Source organism: Mixophyes fleayi, chromosome 7 (assembly GCF_038048845.1).
Source record: "Mixophyes fleayi isolate aMixFle1 chromosome 7, aMixFle1.hap1, whole genome shotgun sequence".
Lineage (NCBI taxonomy): Eukaryota > Metazoa > Chordata > Amphibia > Anura > Limnodynastidae > Mixophyes > Mixophyes fleayi.
Window position 1 is genome coordinate 100,792,112 of NC_134408.1, and position 9,715 is coordinate 100,801,826.

Consider the following 9,715-nt stretch of genomic DNA (forward strand, 5'->3'; position numbering starts at 1 on the left):
ACCCCGTGAGGGCCCCCCCCAAGCGCTTACCTGTCACTGTAGTCCTCCGTCCCCGGCGCGCTGTAAGCTCCTTACTGAGGAGATCTCGCGAGAGTTCACTCGCGAGATCTCCTCAGTAAGCAGATTACTGAGCGCCGGGGACGGAGGACTACAGTGACAGTGCTCAGCAGCATTTATCGGGCTGGGGGCGGCCCCGCCCCCGGACCGATCAATAATGCTGCTGAGGACTTTGAAAGGCCCCCTGGATGCCCAAGGCCCCTGGGCTATAGCCCAGTTAGACCTCGGGTTAATCCGGCCCTGGGAGTGTGATAAAATTCCATGAACGAAATGCGTAGTGTAGTTGTCTCTCACAGTTTTATGAAGTAGTCGGTTATTATCTGTTGTAAAAAGGTTCTTCCTCCATTCCTCCATTCGTGATATACCAACAACAGTGTGCGGACAAAAATAGACTTAGGACTAGGAGCTGCTTCTTCCACAGAGAACTGGTTAAATTTTTTTACCCAATGTAAGGGTTTTTATTTTTGTGAATGGTTTTTCATTAATTACTTTTATTAAGAGGTGACAATCATTGAATACTTTCTTTTTCCTGTGCGTTCTTCTGGGACTTTATATTCCACATATATATTGTAAGTATCCAGCAGTATATTGTGTCTGTCTAAATACAGCAAGTGCCGCATTTAGCAGAGTCTACTTAGAGCCGTATTCAACAAGAATTCTTCAGATCAGCTTATAGTTAAATACAGACGTGTATATGCCCGATTTGCATGTTTTGTTTAAAAAAAATGCACATTTTGTGTTCATTTTGCGTGCTTTCATGAATTAGGCCCATTCTGTATATAGTGCTTTACTATTATCTAACAATATTATTGTTGTATGTTTTGTGTCCATGCATATGAAATTTTATTGAATAAAAAGTGCATTTTTATAAGTTGTTGTTTTGCAATACATTTAATAATTCTATTGGAGGATACTTATGTGAAGCCAAATAGCTTATTGCTTTTATTTCCTGTTTCTTAGATGTAAACATTTTTAATTGGCAGCAGCTGCTTCACTCTAATAATTGTATAATAATTCTATTTCTTATTTATTGGTCTTTATTGCTTAACCTATATAATTTTCCTTGCAGTTTCACAATAGTACCTAAGTGTGGGGAGAATTCCAATTAGAACAATATGCATCCGATTGGCTGGAGAGTGGGAAAACTGTTTTGATTGGCAGTCCAGATATTGATATATTAAGATCAATTAAGTTCTTTCCTTCATGTCACTGCTCTGATAGGCTTTGCAAGTGTTTTTATGTTGAATAAAGAACTTTGCAAATCAGTGTATGTGTTTTTTCTTTAACTTAGATACTATTTTGGAACTACATGTTCCAGCTACTGTATTCCTTCAAGTGTCAGCATGTCCAAACTGTCAATGGTTTTAGACCTTGCTTGAACTTGTAGTTCCACAATAGTACATACTCTACAGTAGATGTTAGAACCTGACACCCCTTCCCAAGAGGTGCCACAAAGAGCGCCAGTGCTATCTATCATGAGGCTGCTTTACCTGGGGGTGGTGCACATATTTTTGTGGTTTCAATTTTCCAAGGGAATTCGACCCTGTGCTGGGGGTGGATTGCAATTATAAAAAGGGGTTGTTATAGTGTGTCCAGCAGAGCCTGGAATAGACTAGTGCTGGTTTCTGTTTTTGTAGGAGAGCCATACAATTCTTGTCTCCCTGCTTTAGTGGTAAGCAGGGTATATTACTGGGGAGGTGTAGCTGTATTTATTTACTTTTGAATACTCTAAAGATACTCTAAAATAGAATTAAAACAGCAGGTCTTCACGATACTTGTATCTAATTTATCTGGCCTATCTGGAAATGTTGTCAAGTCTAACTAGGCTGCATCTCAAGGGGTATGCAACAGTTATGTGTGCATTCACTTACATTACTCTATCTGTGCTCGCCCACTCTCGATGCAACTATCCATTCATAAGCAGTTGCAGCACAAGCTATTTAAAATCCAATCACATTTCATTGCACATGTGTAGTAAAGGATATCAGATTTTTGCAGCCCGCAGGTAGGCATTTGTTCAACTCTAAATCAGGTTCTTAGCTTCTAAGGATCAGCGACTCCACAAAATATAATGCAATGTTCTTCATAGCTTAAGGGTTTAGAAATGGGGGTTATTGATAGAATAAAAAATATAGATGGTATATGCACTAAAAAAAATACGGTGTAGTGTAGGTTTATAGATCAATAAGTGCCTGTAAGAAATAACTTATATAAATGGTTGCAAATTAAAATTAACATATTACATATATATTAATATTTTCAGCATATTGTTTGTACATTACACTCAAACATATGGTCAGATAGAGGGTGACTCTGTGGCACAGTGAACAGTTCTGCTGCCTCACAGCACTCAGGCCAAGCTTTTGATTCCAAACAAAGTAGTATCTGTGTGGGGTTTGTATGTTCTCCCTGTGATTGTGTGGCTTTCCTCCAGTTTCCTCCTATAGTCGAAATATAAACTGGTAGGTTAGTTGGCTCATGATAAATATTGAGCCTAGTGTGTGTGTGTGTGTGTGTGTGTACTTGTTTTCCTATATTTTTGGGGACATTGAGCTGTTTATACTCCAACACTGTGAGGAGCCCAGTAGTAGTGTGGACAAATTAAAAAGAGGTCCCCACGAAAATTACTAAGTTTCCAATGCAGGAGATCTTGCTAATAAATAAAAATATGGCATGTCGCAATGAATCACGTTAGTTGGATAAAAATTATATATGTGTGTTTCTAATGTGGAGGGAAAGTGTGTGCATTGCACTACTGGATGTCGGTTAGAACAGCAGGTTCCTATGCACATTTGACCACCTGCGTTCGGTGTTATGAGTCACAGTTATGCAGCCATAATACTGCTCTGCTTCTTCCATTCAGGCTGCTTGCTAGGCAGCCAGGATGCTCAATTTAGTGATTGTTGTCACGTGACTGCAATCACTGATTACTATATATCTGTATGCGACCCGATGGCAGCAGTGTTTTAAACACAGAAGAGCAAAAAGATGATGTGGTGTTTATCCAAACACTTTGTAAAAAATGTGGTGGCTTAAGTGTGTTAAGTGTGTTTAACAAAACACAGTACTGTCTGTACTGTGAAAAGTCCCTCAAAAAATATCCCGGCATATTAACTTTCCCAAGCACTTGAAAAAAAGGTGCACGCAATTTGCATATCTTTGGAATAGAGGCAACTTTGGACACAACGCTGAGGTGATAAACACAGGATGCAGTGTTCTAATTCCATGCAAACTACCAGAGAAAGACATGGCTCTCGAATGTTTCATGCACTGTGCATCTTGCCAATGCTTGTTTGCAACAAAATACCTGTGCTGACACTTGAAGACATGTAAGCTAAACCAAAAGTGTGACAAACCCAAGCCTGGCAAAACCAGAGTCCAGTCTATGTGTGCCTTTGCTCAGGCTGTTCAATCTGACACCAATGGTGGCTTTTGGAAGCTCTTGCGCGGCATAACCCCAGATGAAATTTTACTCACAGTCAAAAATGACAGATGCATCATGCAGATGGGGCAACATCTCTTCAATCGGGTCAGGTCAGATGTCGGCAAACATGAGTACATTCGCTAGAAGCTTCAAGAATGGGAATACTGGTACATGCCGAAGAGCTAAAACTTTCTGCATGTAGTAGACGCAATGAAGCTGGTGATGATGGTGAAACTGGTACAGTAAACACACCCTCTCTAGCACTGAAGGTTAGACATGGCTTGCAAAAGATATTGAGCACTGTAGAATGCTGAGCAATGAAGGAGGGCTGCACTAATATGGTGGAAACGCATAGAACTTAGGAGCATCTATGAAGTAAGATGGAATGATCTGATCTCACCAACTGCCTTGAAAACTCTGAAGGAGTCTGAGTGGAACATGATTTAGCTCTTACCTTCACTGAAGATGTGAAAAGAGGCACTTTTATCTCAATGAGAAACAGCAAGTGTACCAAAGCTAGTTATCCACAGTTTTTAAGGCTTTGCTTAACAACTGTGCATTGTATGCAAGGGTTACTCAGTGGTTATTCAATCGAAGAAGGTTAGAGGAGGTTTCCAAAATGTTGTTTGACTACCTTTATATCAAAAGATACTTCAGATTTCCACGAAGATGTTTCCCTAGTGTTTTCCAAGCTTCAGAAGAAGCTCTGTCGTCGCTTTACATGGATCGAAATCTGGGCAAAATGAGAAAGAAAAGTTCCAATCCTGCTGACACCAGCAAAGCAAAGCGCAATTGAACTTCTTTCAGGTAATCGTGAAGAATGTGGAGTGGCTACCCAAAATGTCTATATGTTTGCCAGACCAGCTGTTGTGGCACATTTCATAAGCTTAGATTGCATATGCCTCTTTTCCAGAGACTGTGGAGTTGAAAAACTTCAAACACTGTCTTCCATGAAGCTTCAAAAGCATGTTGCCACTCCTTCTAAGGTCCTCAACCTAAACGATTGGCAGACAATCAATTGGTCAATTGACAGACTTCCTTGGGCATGACATCAAGGTGCACTGGTAGTATAACAGCCTTCCAGAAGGAACCCTCCAACTCAGAAAACTCAGCAATCTTTTAATGGCTCTTGAGCAGGGAAGACTGGATGAATTCAGAGGCAAGAATGTGGAAAAGAAAGACAATAAGCCAGACGGTAAGTCCGAAATCTTGTACCTGATATATGGTTTTGACTTTCACCTCAGTCATTTCTATATCTGTTCTTTTTTAGAACTAGTCCAGCTATAGAGTGACAATTCAGAGGATGAACAATCCCCTGAAACAGTAAGACAAGTCGGCATGCATACGGTTGACACTTCCCTGGCAGAAAGAAGCTGGTGTATGGATCTGGCCACAAAAGTAAATAGAGCACATGGTTTTGTTTTGCAAAAGCATGTTGCTTTCTCTGTGTTTGCAGATTTGTAATGGACAACTCTGCTTCTTTTCAGGTTATAAAGAAGTGTGACAAAAACCTGCAACACAGATAAGATCCAAGCTGTGGAGAAGCATATGATTAACTTTATTCAGACAGGCAATATGCCCAAAAAGAATGATTGTGTTGCAATGTATCATGGCTGAATCATCAACACTGAGAGAACCAAAATTTTTAGCTGTGAAATTCAGCTTTAAGAACCGTATAACAGCTATCAAGGCAGTCTGTGCCAATTCTTTGATCTAAGTTAAACTGAAAATCTCAACTGGTAACTGTAGTAACAAATAACTCCTAAACATACCCATATTATTGTCCTGGCGACAGGGCATTAGGAAAGGGATTTTCCATACATGGGTCCTCACAATGCAATAGAAAAAAAACAAGTATGTGTGTGTGCTAGGGAATTTAGAGTGTAAGCTCCTATAGGACTGGGACTGATGTGAATGATCCAATGTTCTCTGGAAAGCACTCCATGATATTATGTCACTATATACATAAACGATAATAAGATACTAACACCAACTTGCACTTGTCAATATAATCTGTATGTGTGTGTATGTGGATGTAATAATCAATAAAACTTTTGTATACAAATGGCAAGTCATTCAACAGTAACACATCCAGTAGCAAAAACGGAATTACCATATTATCTTAATGTTGGTTCAATCACTTTGCTTATAAATTCCGAGTAGCATATGCAAACTTTTCCTGCTGCATGCAATAGCTCCGCTTTGATACCAGGCCCTTAAAGAAATAAAAATAGCAGAACATGAAGAAAACAAAAAACGAATTGGTACAGTTTGCTTACTGCGATAGCCTCTGTAGCATTTCACAAGACAGCACTTATTTGTGTTATGATAGACACACACAGCTATTTTTTCTCAAATTTGGCTGTTTTAGATCAGTATGGCACAAACTAGCATTGTTTACTCCAAACGCTTGCTTTGACCAAAACAAAAACAACAAGAAACAACTAGAATCAATCAGATGGTTTACTGACATGCTTGCATATCCCATTCATCAATGAAGACATAAGCATATTTGTACTGTCTTTAAACAACCTCATGTATTAGTCCTAATGTTACTGGCAGACAGATTTGTGCATTCAGCAGATGTGTGTAGATAGAATAAAACTAAAATCGTGCTGGTAAAGTGTGGAACACTTGTAAAGTGTGAGGTAATAATAAATGTAGTCATTTATCGCAGCAAATCAAAGTTTGTGGAATATTACACAGTTGTTCAGGGAGTCTGTAAATGTTAAACTTCAAAATTTAATGAAAATATTGCAGTGACAGTTTAGTGTGGAGTGGTGTACTGTATTTATAAAGGCAATTAACTAATACATGTATAGAAATAAGCAAAAACACATAATAAAACTTGTATCTTGAGTTCTTGATTACTAAAATTAACTTTCATTTCACAAAAAAAATCATTTTTACTTACCAGATAAGACATATAGACAATATTAAGAACATCTAAGACCACTGTTCCCTGTAATTATCTAAAATAAAGACCCTCACTGACTACTTCCTCCACAGCTGTTCATGAGTTCCATATCCTGCTAACTATATAGTGGAAAAGATGACAGTATAATACAATGTATTTTAAAGTTGGTCAAACCATTACATTTCTACACACATGTTTATTAACTAATAAGGGGCCTGATTCATTACCAATCTTATCTGCCATTTTTTGCGAATCTTACGAAAACCTTCTCTGCGCATGCCCAGAAAAAGAAGATAGGAAGGAAATTCCATTGTGTAAGTTAACTTAATTCACTTTCACTTCATTTGGAACAGCTGCTTGTCTGTGTTGTACCTCCACACAAATAAACCAAGCTTAGAGTGCTCCTAAAACATTCAACACAACACATGCATTACTGCCAACATGAAGGTTTAAGGATAAACAATAAATAATTACACACACACATTCTCTTGTTCTCCACATGAAAAATGTGTCATCTGTAATTTTGAATTGTAAATAACCATGGATGCAGATGTAACAACTAATAATTCACAATCATAAATATGCGCGATACTCCAACATTATGGGCCCCCGGGCAAAGCAGTGCACCGGTGCCTATAGATATAGATATATAGATGTATACAGATATAGATATAGATATTCAGGTAAGAAAAGAAGATAGGAAGAAATTGTGTATTCGAAGGCACTCCGCGATATCAATAATAAATTAAAATAACTATATCTTTATTGGTATGCTTTAAGAAAATCCCTCTTAATTGGATAGCGAAATATTAAAACCAAAGTGATTAAAGTGAATTAAAATAGCAAAATAAATTGCTATGCCCCGCTACTTTATATATATCTATATAAGTATTCAGTATATAATATAATAATCACTCCTATATTAGACCAGTCTCACAATTGGATACTCTTCCAAATCAAAATAATTGAAGTATGTGTGGTATAAATAAAACTAATTTGGCAGTTATTACTTTAATCCAATATCCCAGTAATCCTTTATAGTAACTGTATTATCGATAATGGGATATCCTGATATAATAGAAACTCCATATGAATCAAAAACACACTCTCAGTGTAATAACCCTGATCCATATAATTGCTTGCATATAGAGCCCAATAAGGGCTTAAGCTATTGTTATATTAATAATGGGATTACTAGTGCTTAAAATAGGGTCTCTGCCTGACGATTGTTTGGCTTAGTTATATACCCTAGCACTATATTGCTCTAGTAATTACACATGTGTGTTGAATTGATTAGTCATTCTGGTATCGAACAGACATCTGATATATCTATTGGAGCTCCTTCTGAATTGGAAGCCTGACGTTTTTTAGTCATATACACACACACACACACTTATGCTGTTATATAACCCATACAAGGTTTGGTTATCTGAGAATGCTGAATAGAGACAAATAATGAGGAGTGATTGAGCACAGTAGAAACTCCATATAAATCAAAAACATAGATATAGATATATAGAGATAAATATAGATAGATATACTTGCTCAGTGACCCTTGAAGTTTTTTTTGCAGGTTTTTTTCTTTTGCAGGATTATTTATTCTCATTAAGAGCCCTGGCAGCTGCCCATCATGCCCAATGGAAAAGATGGCCCTGCGATACTCTATAGACAGAGCAAACACCAAAACACATACTAACGTACTCTTCTATAGGTGACACATTGGAGTAAATCCACAGAAACATGGGGATATACAAAGTCCACAGAGATAAAGGCATGATTCTGGATTCAAACTCATGACCCTACTGTTAGCAGCTCATTTGTCTAACCAGTTGGGCATACTTCATATTGAAGCACACATACAACACAGCACAGGAACTAGTGGCAACCTAAAGTGTTAATGAGCATAATTAATTGAACAATTGCACACACCTTTTTAGTAACAGACATAAAGGATCATGTTTTGTTTTATAGAAATTAAAATTAGTGCATATCAGATTAATTCACAATCAGAAATAAACACAAACATTTTTTAACCAGTATAAAAAGAAACAACAAATTTCCGTAACCAGTTGCATAGACCCGGCATCAGATCTTGCCATCTGATACCACAGTGGGCCATACATCTGCATATACTTGTCTCATTACAATCCACTATAAATGACTGCTTCATGCACATTTGAAGTTGGTTAGGACTCTATAGTGTGTTTTTCTGGTGTGGTTTTGTACAGTGCTCTTTTATTTGTATTGAGAGTTATATTTTAGTTTACTCTTTTATAGACACTTTAAATGTTTGTGTTTGTAAGATAATTTATGTTACACAATAACAGTGCATCTCTATTTTAATATGTGCATTTTAATGTGTGTGTTGTTTGACTTATAAATTTTAACCCAATTCTTTGTTGTTGTTGTTTTTTCTTTTGGGGGGGAGTGAGGGTGTTGTAAAGCTTTTAAATCTAATATCTATTAAAATAATTCTTATGTGGTTTTTGCACTTTTCCATTTTGCATGTTTATCCAACAAATCCCTAGCCCTCCTGAAACTGTGGAGACAGGACACTTCAGGTTCCACACTGATTTACAAGGTAAAATATTTGTTGAATATGGTTTTTATCACACTTTTAAAATTCTCAGACATCCTAAAAATACAATAGTTTGGGGATGAAAGTAAAGGCCTGTTTCATTCTTCTAAACATATACAAATGCATGCACAAAAATGTTTATACTTAAACAAGTTATTACCTTTGAAATCTGCAAATTTGAAATCGTGCTGTAAGGGCTGCATCTGCCCCTGCTGAGATTATCAGATGTGACTTTTATAGCCAAAGCACTTCGAAAACTAATGATGAAGCTTGCTTGTTAGAGTTTTGTTTAAAATAGACCAAACTAAAGGCTTTCATTGATGTACTACCAGGCCTTAGCTGGGACATGTCTGCCTCACCTGAAAAATATTCTGTAATTAAGCATTGTCTGTTAATCATACATCTGACTCACTATGTGAATTGTCTTTTCTACCCAGGTAAAGTGCATAAACTAAGTGCTACGTGTTCATTGCTTTTAAGGCACTGATTTGTTAATGTTTTCTAATGGTAATATCTTGCATTCTCTTTCATTTTGAGGATAAGTGAGAAACACACACCATTTTAGAAAATAGCTAAATGTTTGTAATTTATTCCAACAGACGTTATGACCCAGCTGTCAGCTGGAGCACAAAGGAGGTGAGGCAAGGATCATTTCATGGAGGAAGAAAAAGACACGAAGAGCTCAACATTCTACATTACTGCAACTATAAAAAAGTTTATTAATAAAAACAAAACCTGT